This window comes from Pseudorasbora parva, chromosome 23 (genome assembly GCF_024679245.1).
Source record: "Pseudorasbora parva isolate DD20220531a chromosome 23, ASM2467924v1, whole genome shotgun sequence".
Classification (NCBI taxonomy): domain Eukaryota; kingdom Metazoa; phylum Chordata; class Actinopteri; order Cypriniformes; family Gobionidae; genus Pseudorasbora; species Pseudorasbora parva.
Genome location: NC_090194.1, coordinates 17,758,396 through 17,771,811, shown reverse-complemented (window position 1 = coordinate 17,771,811; position 13,416 = coordinate 17,758,396).

Genomic DNA, 13,416 nt, shown 5'->3' with positions numbered 1-13,416 from the left:
TCAGCGCTCATTCAGGAGATACGATATATAGCGCCCCTTAGCGTCAGTTATTTTTAGCGACAGTGAAATACACAGAAACGCTTGTTTGGCCTTGAAGCGTTTTCTCACAAATAACAGAAAATTGACTACCATAGCATTTTCTTTCCACACTGTGGAAGTCAACCACAAAATGCTACATAACAGCTTTTGTATCAGTTCTTTAGTCTTACGGTTGTTATATTTCTCACAGATTTCTGCTCATTCTGAATAAGATACAGATAAAGTAGCACAATAAAGATTACATGTATATGAATGAATTATTGAGTGACTGTGTGTGAATTCTAACTGGCAGCGTCTCTCTAATAATAGTGAAGCTGTGAGTTTTAGTTATCAAGAAATATATGCTAGAACTTTTCAGTTTCTAAGCTATTTTATTGATAAATCACAGACCAGTGTTGACAATACATTTCTGCGCTACTGAATGGTTTTGTGTGAGGCGCGCGTGATCTTCGCGTGATCAGGCTGTGTGTGTGTGTGTGTTGCAATGCAGCACGCAGTTTAGCACGATGATTAACTTACATGTAAAGTAAGCGTGCTTTCTCCCGATCAATTTTGAGCATCCAGATGGTAATCAAACATGTCTTGTGGAAAGCTCATGGAGTATGCATTTATTTGTCATTTTTCACTGTTTAAAACAGCCTGCGTGTCAGGAATTGTTTATCCTGTTGGGCCATCTATAGGCCAGCGACGTCAAGCTTAAAGCGTCATGACAGAGCATTTAAGGTCGACTAGTCGATTAGTCGGTGCAACCCGTACTATGTGGTCTGTGTGCGTCCTAACACTCCTGTATAGTGATGGGGACACTGTACTGTCAAAGAGCACCGTCTTTCGGATGAGACGTTAAACCGAGGTCCTGACTCTCTGTGGTCGTTAAAAATCCCAGGATGTCCTTCGATAAAGAGTAGGGGTGTAACCCCGGCATCCTGGCCAAATTTGCCCATTGGCCTCTGTCCATCATATCCTCCTAAACTTCCCCCTATCTTGTTTGGCTTTATCGCTCTGTCTCCTCTCCACCAATCACCTGGTGTGTGGTGAGCGTTCTGGTGCAATATGGCTGCCATCACATCATCCAGGTGACTGCTGCACATCGGTGGTGGTTGAGGTTAAAGTGTAAAGCTCTTTGAATGCCTAGAAAAGCGCAATATAAATGTAACAAATTATTATTAAATCAATTATAATATTTACTGCAATATTATATAAAAATAACGGTTACACTTTATTTTAAGGTAACGTAGAACACAAAAGAAGATTTTTATCTCCAACAGTTGCAGTGTGCCAGACATATAATGCATGTCAATGGGGTGTTAACTTCTGCTGAATAAGGTCAAAATACCGGCATTGGTTGTTAAAAATCTTCCTTTGTGTTCTACTGAAGAAACAAACACACCTACATCTTGAATTCCCTAAAGTAAACAGCTAAACATAAAATTTTCATTTTTGGGTCAACTATCCCTTTAACCAAAATGCCATAATGGATCCTTCAGTGAAAGCATCAGACTTCTCTCTGGTTACCTATACAAGACATCTCCAAATATTTAGACTGCATCCCATTTCACCCACTTATTATGCCCTAAAAGTATGTACTGTTGTTATGAAGAAAAAATACAAACTTTTAAGTGAGAAGCAGAAGACCAGAAATCCTTTGGGACATACTAATTCATCATAACTGCGTCTTTAATGGACCGTTCTACCGCTTAGTTTTGTGCGTCCTGTCAACGTTTAAACTGCCCTGTCAATCACCTCCTCACAGTTAAAACCATTCAGTTTAATTTAATTTCCTACTGTTTCAGAGATAAATGTAGTAGCACATTGATCTGCCAGTCGTGGGTCTTTCATGCGGAGACTCTCCTCATGATTTTTCAATTTGCATAATGATGCATTTAAAAGTGAATGACCAAAAGGTATCTTTGCAAAAGTTCACAATGCTGTTGCAGATGAAATATAATGTGGATAACATTTAATGCATATATTTTCATCAGGTTAGATACTGATTATTAATTACTCAAACCCCTTTATCTAAACCTCTCTACATAACCATCAGACTCGCACAACGAGGTGGTGTACGCACGTTTTGAGTTAGAGCGAAAATGCGCAAAAAAACAATTCCTAACACCACAAAACGCATATGACCCACTGTTAAAAACCACAACAACAACATTCAGTGTTTATTTTTGTGCAACATGAACGTCAATGTTTAATTTGTGTGACTTTACCAAATCGTTTGATTTGTAGGCATATGTATTTCTCCAGTCGCGAGCCTGTGCGCTTTATCTGACGTTTCAGGCCCGCATGGCCTGGCAGCTGCGCACGGACTGGGACTAAAATAATTCAGACTGACAAGATAATAAAAATGACCTTCTTCTTTTAAATAATAATAAAATCAATAAAAACGACATTCTTCTTCTAAATAACAAGCGTCATTAAGAATAAAAATCATAATAATAATAAGAAGAATCTTACAAATCGTCATGTAATCAGGGCCGTTTCTAGCCTTTCTGGCACCCTAGGCAAGATTCATATGTTGCCCCCCTCCTCCCCCCCCCCCCCCTTATTTTTTTTAACTATAACTTATAAAGCAAATATGACTTCCTTATTTCATGGGCATATTGTACATGCATTAATCCAATAATGTAGCTAGGTTTATTATCACTGAGATCACAGATGTTGGGGGGGTTGGGGGGCATGCGCCCCGAGAAAATTTTGATTTCTATGATCTACATATGTGTATTTTAAGATGTTCTGAAGGCCAAAAAATTAGATAACAATAGCTTGAAAACCATGTCACTCGGTGCCGCTGCAGATTGAAGAACACAGTGACACAAAGACTAAAAGACGGGACGAAGCCGTAGCCGAAGCCTCACGCCAGTTTCATGTTTTAAAGGTTAATCACATATTTTTTTAAGGGGGGCTGAGGCATAAGTTCATAAAAAAGGGCCTAGTGACGCCCATGCCTACTTGGTCAATTTCCACTAAACAGCTATCTCTGATGTAAATATTTTTTTATTCAAATGAATTATGCTATAATGTTCTGCACCTGAAATGAGCATGGCGTGTGGTCCGTCCAGTACTAATATTCAGTGTAATGTTTTGCTCAACGATATGATAGAGAGACCAGCTTAGTAGAGAACAAGTAACCAATGAGTAGGCTAACATACCTGTATATTTCGGTTTCTTTTTTATATTTCCTCTTTTTTCTTTTAACGATACTGAGCCCCTGATGGCTTTGACCTTTTCATGATGATGAAACTAAAGCACGCTGTAACGAGTAGAAATATAGTGTGGCCCCTTTAAGAGTTGCGCGCGCTCCCTGCAAACGAAGTCTGCATTTTGTGTATGTGCGCACTGAGGCTTGAGCTCCCATGTGTGGGGATTATTTTCTGTTTTTTTGTTGCTAACAGTCAGTTATTTTGTTTTATTAAGTAATGTTGTGGACGGAAAGGGAGTTTGTGATGATGTTAATCGCCTCCGTGTTTGCATCCACTCCAGTTACATTAAGTGAGCTATCCGCATTTTTCACTCGGACACAAGCGTTACAACGCCACGGATGACGACATTCCCTGCCGCCCTCTACATGATCTCATTTCATTACAGCAGCGCCAATATCACCATGGCGACTTCACTCCAATAATCGCAACTAATCATAATGCCTTGAAATAGCAAAAGTATGAAATATTAACAATAAAATATATATGAAATAACTAAAAAAATCTTGTTGGGGCGGGGGCTCACTGGCGCCCCCCAGCTGTTGGCGCCCTAGGCGACCGCCTAGTTTGCCTATGCCAAGAAACGGCACTGCATGTAATTATTAATGTGCATGAATGGTACTCCACATCACATCATCATCACTATTGTACACCCCAATATAAAGTATGTGCCGTGATACAAAATTAAATGCTAATTGTTTCAAAACATGTGCTGTAAAATAATGCATTGTGATGGTAATTTATCATCCAAACAGCTTTAAACTGCTGGAGTGCGCTTCTCAACCTCCACTCTATTAAGAGTAGGCTACTCGTAATTTGGGTCCATATTTTGTTTTTGTAGGTGCCTTTAATCCCACTCTTTAAACTCCCAAATAAAACAATTTCGGGGTTTTTTTCCACTTCCCTGGTGATGGTCTTGATGGGCGCGTCTCAATCATCTCACTAGTTCAGCTGTCAGGACACTGATCAGGGAGTCAGCCCATTGACTTATGTGCTAATCAGTGCCCTGACTAGTGGACTAGTGAGATGATTGAGCGCGCCCGATCTCCACGTCGGAGAAGTTTCGCTTCTTTGCCGTCTTCTGTTTGTCCATGGCGTAAAATGAAGGCGTGGAGGAGGTGGAGACTTGAATATATAGGGGCGTGTTTTTCTAATGACGATCGTTTTCAGCCGCGGCATTTATCAAGGGCAAGTATTGCGTACACCTGGATTGCAGAGGTACGCACAGCTTCATAAATCAGGCGATGAGAGGAGTGTAAGCATAATCTTACGCCAACATATACACCAGTTTCTACGCAAGATTGATAAATGAGGGCCAATGTGTTGTGGGCAATATCAGTCATTAGAGTGTGCACGGATCTGCACTTCGGATTATATCTGGAAAAAGTAGACCATTTGGGTATCTTTGGAAATATAATAATGTACTATTTAGGACAGACAGAATGCGAATTGGGACGCAGCATTGGTCTGCTCAAACCTACTCCTTGCATTTATCTGCGTCCACTTATGAGTGTTAATGCCACATCTCAACATCCAATCAAAAACCAATACAAGCAATGCAAGACCCACCATATATTTTTTATTTATCGTTAATCCGTTACACTCCGATGGATGTTAAAATATGAAAGAAAAGTGTGTTGCCACATCTGTTTTGAATTTAAGGGTGGGTTAAAGGGATAGTTTACCCAAAAATTTTAATTAGCCAATGATTTACTCACCCCCAAGCCATCCTAGGTGTATTTGACATTCTTCTTTCAGATGGATACAATCCGAGTTATATTTTAAAAATGCAGTTAATAGAGGCATTCTGAAGTGAATCTAAATGTAAATATATGAAGTAAAGTCAAATATCTAGCTTTCAGTAGACCACCTTCTGACCACCTTCTGTATTCAGACAAAATTTAACTGACATGACGATGACGTCGGACGTAACGTAACCAGTATTGAACTGTGAGAGACGTTACACTTTCTGTGTAATACAAATAAAGAAGGCAGTCCTCCAGAAGCTATCTTTTACTTTATAAAGTTTAAAAAAAGGATATTTTCCTATTGATTCACTTCAAAAGGCCTTTATTAACCCCCAGGAGCAAGTTCAAGTTCAAGTTCAAGTTCAGATCATTTGTCCAAGTCAACAAGGCGACTGTCACAGACACGCCAGGCTCCCATGTCACAGACTCACAGCGATCACTCTTACCTGAGTTCTGAGCACCCACACCTGCTGCACATTACCACGCCCAGCAATGTGGAGAACTTTTATTATGGATAGATGCACTTTTTTGGGCTTCAAGTTTTGGGCTGCCATTCACTGCGATTATAAAGCTTGAAAGAGCCAGGATATTTGTTTTAATATAACTCCGATTGTATTTGTCTGAAAGAAGAATGTCATATCCAACTTGAGGGTAAAACTAAATTATGGCATCATTTTAATTTTTGGGTCAACTATCCCTTTAAGAGATTAGAGTAGGGTCAACAATATTACTGGACTCCACTTTAGTGGCATGTTTGTGGCCACAAGGGTCCAGCTTCTAGAAGCACACAACATTTTATATGCAAGGATGAACTTGTGAAACAGCATTATAGTAAAAAAAGTAAGCACTATGCCAACAGCTTACCTGTATTTGATAGCGTTATGCTTCAGGGGGTTGGGCGGAACTTACAGAACACAGTTTCTTTTATCTGACTCTGGTAAGCATAGGGTGTAAAGAAGTCATAAAAATCATGAAACAGAATCACTGTGTGTGGCCAGTAAAATTTTCATAATTTCTAACAATGCATGAACATGAACAAAGATTAATGTCTGAAAAACGCCCAGGACAGTTGACGTGAAAGCCATGAAAGTTTATGCCTTGACAATTTAAATATAATACAAATTATTAATTCATAAGGATGTTAGTAACACTTTATTCAAAGGAAACGTAGTTACTACATTACTACATGTGCTTACTATAGAGTTAGGATTAATATAGTTTGGTTTAGGGTTAGTTACTTGTAATTATGCTACTTTTAATAATAACTTACTTTTTATAAGTAGATTACTACATGTGGTTAATTAATATTACCCAGTACCTATTTGAGTAAGTATAATGTAACTATGTCATGTTAAAATAAAGTGTAACTGTATGTTTAATTAATAATGTTTTAGATTTATATTAGTTAGGTTAGCAGATGAAAGCCCATTTTGCCAGTGGAGAAGATTTGCTCTTTAATACAGTATAAAGAGTGTCCAATTTTGCCAATGTCATGTCACATGTTCTTTGATTATTGCGATTTAAGACAAAAGTAAGCATTGTCATTGACATTTACTTTCTTCTAAACCAACATCGCCAACACTGAATGAACTCTGACACTTCACTAAAGAGCATTGCAACTAAACTTTCTGATGAAACTGTCATTTTGACAGCAATCACTTTTATAGAACGCATTGTCTGTCAAACCTCGTCTTTGTCAAGGTAAGTGCTTTGAACTTTTTCTGTAAAAAACAAAAATCTAAACCTGTAATCACACAGGGCACATCACACCACATTTCGGTTCATGTTGCCAGCTTGTTATGACAAGAGCATCATTCAGCAAACACACTTGGCCATAATCCACAACTTTGATAGGGTGCACCTCAATACGCTCAAAAGCTCACTGGTGTTTCAGCAGTGTTGCATCATCAAAAATCTTCACCAAGGGAAAACATTTTTTTTTTTTTTTTTTTTTGCATGTAGTTCAGGAACTTTTGGAGACATTAAAAGAACATCCACTGAGAGTTTGTCTGGTCTGTCTTCTTCGGCCATCCCTACATCTAACCTGAGGGCCATTAGACGGGTGGTGTACTTCATCAATTTCTTCAAATGGATTTTGCAGTCATTCATTTTGACTGTAAACAGTTATCGATGCATGACAGCCCCTTTCAGGGTTTCATAACGGCTCATACTCGGCATCTTGCTTTGCATGTTTAGTGATCTTCTGACGCCTGAGATTGTGTTCCTAGAGAACTGCAGGACACAGGATAATGCAGAGCAGATCATTTGTGCAAGTCAACAAGGCGACTAAGATCACTACAGTATATATATATATATATATATATATATATATATATATATATATATATATATATATATATATATATATATATATATATATATATATATATATATATATATATATATATATATATATATATATATATATATATATATATATATATATATATAACCCCAGGGTATTCTCACAAAAATGCGTATAAATAGTACGAGTGTGCAATGTCGTGGAATGTATACGCCAAAACTCATTTTGGCGTGTTTATGGCACGCGGTTTTTCGCGTGCATATGAGACGCATTTTATGGCGTATTATACATACGAACCCCCCACCCCACCACCCTAAACCTACCCAAGCGCGTGTCATATATACGCACCACTAACCTAAAACTACCCAAGCTCGTGTCATATATACGCCATAAAGTGCGTCTCATATGCACGTGAAAAACAGCGTATCATATGCAAGCCAAAATGAGTTTTGCCGTATACATTCCACGACATTGCACACTCGTACCGTACTATTTATACGCATTTATGTGTGATCGGGTTGATAACCCAGTTATACACAGAATATTTAGCAGTATGGAAGAGGTCAAATATCTCTTATAGTTAGATATCTGCAGCATTACAAACAACAGACATGAGACAAGCGGAGACAACGTAAATTACAAGCTTTAAAATCGTTACCATAACAAATACAAGCTATTACTGTACATTTTTGCTGTAGTAGCAGTAACTGGTTTTATGACAGGAATGTTAGAGTTTCTTTTTACATGGCTCTTTGGAATACTTAAATCTGCATTCCAAACAAAGGCGTAGTTCGATATGCCATTTGTCCCCTCACGTCACCACCACTGCGACATTGAAACTTTTGTTGATGCCTCTCGTAGCCCAGATGGAGTGACCGTTGCAGGAGTAGCAATGGATGAAGTAAAAGTAAAGTTGTTGAGTGGAGTAGCTATATGAAATTGTTGATAACGAGTCTTAAAAGGCATTACCCCATTGTTTCATTAGCCCATTCATTATGCTGTTGTGATGTTGAGAGAGGTGCAGGATAAAAAAATAAAGCATTTTAATTTGAATGATTTTAGCATGTGTGATTTATCGTGGGCATGGGTCGGGTAACGGGCCAAATATTAATGGGTCTGGGCGGGTGCAGATTTAACTTTGATATTTTCACGGGTCACGGGTCTGATCTGGACTCTGGCCCAGTGTACGTCAGTATTCAAAACACGAGTCACACAAGACGGACATTAGCCAAGAAAGAACTAATATATTCTGGCTTTTGCTTGAAAATGCTCGTGTGTCATGTCCACTTGTTTGCCCATTTGCGATCGTATTGTCACTCAACTTCAGTAATGATAAAGACCTTTTCATTTCCACACCGTATGGAGCATCTAAATCCCCTCAGTGTTTCAAGGTTTCAAGCGTCAGCTCACAAAATGTGTCCGACAGGTAAGATACTCTACTACTATTATACGTTTGTTTCCTCTTTTCATCTATATAACCCATCCAGTCGTAATTTTAATATGCCGTTAGCTGGACTATCGAGCTTGTATACTAACGTTATCGAGTTGTTCATGAGAACTGTTTGTGTTTGTGATCGCTATAACTCTTATCTTGTCATAATTGTAGTATGTGCGTTAGTTGGACTGCCGGCTCGTGTTTATCGAGTTATTTATGAGAACGGTTTATGTTTTTTTAATCGCTATAACTCTAATATGGTGATTATTGTAATATGTCGTTAGTTGGACCGTCGTGCTCGTGTACTATCAAGTTGTTCATGAGAACGGTTTGTGTTTTGATGGAAGGACTTTTTCATAGAATTTTTGACCTGGATTAGTTACACACAGATTCTGCTATAGTCGTTGCCTGGGTTACGTATGTGTGGGGTGGAGCTATCAAAATAGGAGACCCTTTTGGGGGTAGGGGCGTGTTTGTTTTGGTGATTTGAAATATCAACAGCGGTTACCAGATAGCACTTACCCCATCTTTAAGTCATTCAAATGTATTGAGAGCGCTGGTATGTTTAGAACAATTAAGAGCGCCATGAACTACAAGTCCGCACTCGCTGCCGTGAGATGAACGCATGTCGCAACTCACTTACGATCAAATGCAATGCACCAAGTGTATGTGTGTGTGTAAGAGAGTGAGAGAGCGCTCAGTGCGTGAGACAGAGGGAGAGCAGGGAAAGGAAATGCAGCTGAACGAATACGCTGTGTACATGTTTCAAATAGTGTTTAAAAAAATCATTGACGAAACTAAATATGTGGCGGCCGGTGTTGATTCTGTCGTGCAGCACCACAAATTAGTCTATGTGTGGGAAACACTGTATTCAAATAGTCAGATAACATACCAGTTAAATTGTTTTTACTCCCGATCAAATAAATGGTGAGCATAAACAATTTTTTCAGAAACATTTATTCTTAATGAGAAACGAGAGTTGACAAACTCTGGACTACCGTGTTTCATTAACAGCCAAAACAAACCAAAATAAAACAAGGATTTGCTGGATACAATACTTGAGAGGTTGTAAGAAGCTATCTATGTCTGTTTTGTGACCTCTAGTTTAGTTTGTTGTGCTAGGTATTGGATTGTCTTTGAATAATGAAGAAAATACTGAAACTCATTCCCAAGCCTTGAATCTGACAGTATGATATTCTGTCATATATATGGAACAAAGCACACATCATATATTAAGATAGTGATGACTGATGTGTAATCTCAGCACTGTTGTGGGTAACACTGCATTCATTCTCAGGGAAAAACAACTTTATCTAAATATAGGGACGTTTATTTAGTGACCTTGGATCAAGATCAAAACTTTTAGATACAACACTATCTACAAAATGAGGCAGTTCATCTTAGTTTGATGCTTGTTTCCCAGACAAAGATTAAACGAGAGCTCGGAGCAAAAATGTGTTCAATGGATAGTCACCGATGGCAGGGCATAATTTAGTCACGGATTAGGTTTCATCCGTGGACAGGACTTTATTCAACTTTCCCTTTATATGAGCCATATTATGCCCGAAGGCTAGAACAGACTTGCCTGGATATGGCTGGGCACGCGTCCACTTCACCTTGATTCCCTGCACCATCTGGTGATGGCTCAATAACGTCTGGCTATGAATTGAGTGATCATTACATATTCCAATCTAGTTAAAAAGTGCCGGGTACTGAAGCCATTTTTACAGGAAGAAAATTATCAAATACCATATAAATACCTTTCATGTGTATCACATCCATCCGAGATGTGTTAGGATTGTGCAGTTTGAGCATAGTAATTTGATTCATAAACCACATGTCTATCTGTGCCACCTGAAAGTTTTAAAGAGACGAGAGACATACACTTGTATATTTTCTGAAGAAATTATGCTAAAGACTGAGGCAATGCTATGCAGTTGCTAGGCTTTTCTGAGTGTATTTCAGTGCATTTATATGCTGTTACTAGGGTGATATAGATGGCTGTTCATTGGCCTAGTCACAAGAGCACAAAGTCTCTATGATATTTTCGACCCTATGGCTCAGTTCCGTGTTTTGCACATTTTATCATCCATTGGAACTGTATGCCCAGTAGCTATGAAAAGTAATGCCAAATCTCTTTGCATTAGGTCAGATGATTCTAGCTGTCATTCATTCAAATACATACTGATATTTAAAACAGCATGCTTTTCCACCCCAAGATTAATATTCATCATGAATTTCCATATTTGATTGTCTTCTCAGATGAATGCAAAATCAATATTTTGATTGTCCCTTTAACACATTCAGTTGGCTATAAGTAATGTTGCACCTACATGTGTAGTATTATTAGACTCAAAAAACATAACATAGTAACTAAATAAAGTAAATGTATGGCGAGAGTAAATTCCATTAAGCAGACATATACAGTGCAGCTGGAAAATATTCACAGTGCGTTTTATGTGACAGATTAAATCCATTATTTCTCCTCAAAATTTAACAAACAATACTTCATATCTCATACTACATGACAACGTGAAAGAAGTTTGTTTGAAATATAAATTTTACAAATTTATAAACAAGAAAGAAAAATATGTACATGTGATACACAGCCTTTGCTAAATACTTTGTTGAAGCACCTTTGGCACCAGTTATAGCCTAAAGTCTGGTTGATTGTGATACTACAAGCTGGGTACACCAATCTTTGGGCAGTTTCTCCCATTCTCCTTTGCAGGACTTCTCAAGCTCCATCAGGTTGGAAGGTTGGATGGGGAGCATCGGTGCAGAGCCATTTTCAGATCTCTCCTGAGATGTTTAATCAAGTTCAAGATTGGTCTTTGGCTAAACCACTCAAGGACATTAACAGAGTTGTCTCATAGCCACTCTTTGTTATCTTGGCTGTATGCTTAGGGTCATTGTCCTTTTGGGAGATGAGGTCCAGAGCCCTCTGGAGCAGGTTTTCATCAAGGATGTCACTGTATATTGCTGCATTCATCTTTCACTGAATCCTGACTAGTCTCCCAGTTCCTGCTGCGGAAGAAAATTTCCCACAGCATGATGCTGCCACCACCATGCTTCACTGTAGGGGTGGAATTGGCCAGGTGATGAGTGGTGCCTGGTTTCCTCCAGACATGACACTTGCCATTCAGGCAAAAAAAGAGTTTTTTTGGTTCATCAGACCATTGCAATTCTCTATTTTAACCTTAATTATGACACCAATTGTAATATAAATAATATAAATATAAGAAGAAAGATATTTTAAGTGGTCATTAATGGACCATAATCATTTCATCAGATCATTTAGTTTCTCCTGGTGTGATAGTCCTTTATGTGCCTATTGGAAACTCCAGATGGGCTGTCATGCGCCTTTTACTGAGGAGTGGCTTCCGTCTGGCCCATCTACCATACAGGCCTGATTGGTGGAGTGCTGCAGAAATGGTTGTTCTGTTGGAAGTTTCCCCTCAGAGGAATACTGGAGCTCTGTCAGAGCGACCATCTGGTTCTTGGTCATCTCCCTGACTAAGGCCATTCTCCCTCGATCACTCAGTTTGGCCACTATAGGAAGAGTCCTGGTGGTTCCAAGCATTTTCCATTTACATATGATGGAGGCACTGTACTCATCAGGACATACATTTTTTCTGTACCCCTTCCCAGATCTGTGCCTTGATGCAATCCTGTCTCGGAGGTCTACAGACAATTCCTTGGACTTCATGGGTTGGTTTATGCACTGACATGAACTGTTAACTGTGAGACCTTATATAGACGGGTGTGTGTCTTTCCAAATCATGTCCGATCAACCATATTTACCACAGATGGACTCCAGTCAAGTAGAAATATCTCAAGAATGATCAGTGGAAAGAGAATGCACCTGAGCTCAATTTTGAGTGTCATGGCAAAGGCTGTGAATACATGTGATTTTTTTTTTTTTCATGTTTTATTTTTAATACAAGTTTGCAAAGATTTCAAACTTATTTCACGTTGTCATTATGAGGTATTGTTTGTAGAATTTAAAGGAAAATAAGACTGTAACATAAAATGTGGAGCGCTGTGAATACTTTCCGGATGCACTGTATATGGCTGCTCTTCTTAAGGCAACATTTTGATTCCATTTAAGTCATTTGCATCGTTCTCTTAGTTATCTCCGCTCTTCTATGTGGACCCCTGTTGATATTATCTCTATACTTCCCTGTCCTCTCCCTTCTACATATTTCTCTCCTTCAACTCTCAAAAACAGTTTTTGTCACATTTTATACTTATTTTTAATAACAGTAAAAATGTTCTACAAAACATCAGAAAATGTTTTATCCAATGTAATTATAGCATTTAAAAACACTGAGAATGTTCAAAAAAAGAATAAAAAAGAGTTAAACAAATCATATTTAATTATTTTTAATGGCTTTTAAAGAGAAGCTTGTGTGACATCTTTGTCCTGACAGTACAGGTGTCACACCGGTGGACCTTATCTGTCACACTAAAATATGTTTCAGCCTTTTGAGTCAGTTAATGGCATTGCATTTTTTTAGCTAACCTGTCATTAGCAGTTAGCAAGACACATTTGCATAATTGTCCATGATTATGTAGTTTAACATACATTTTTAATTAAAAAATATAATTTAGGGGTGTCACACCAAAGGGCAACACAACTTAAAACTTTTATAGTTGTTCCAAAAATGTTAAATATTTGAACAA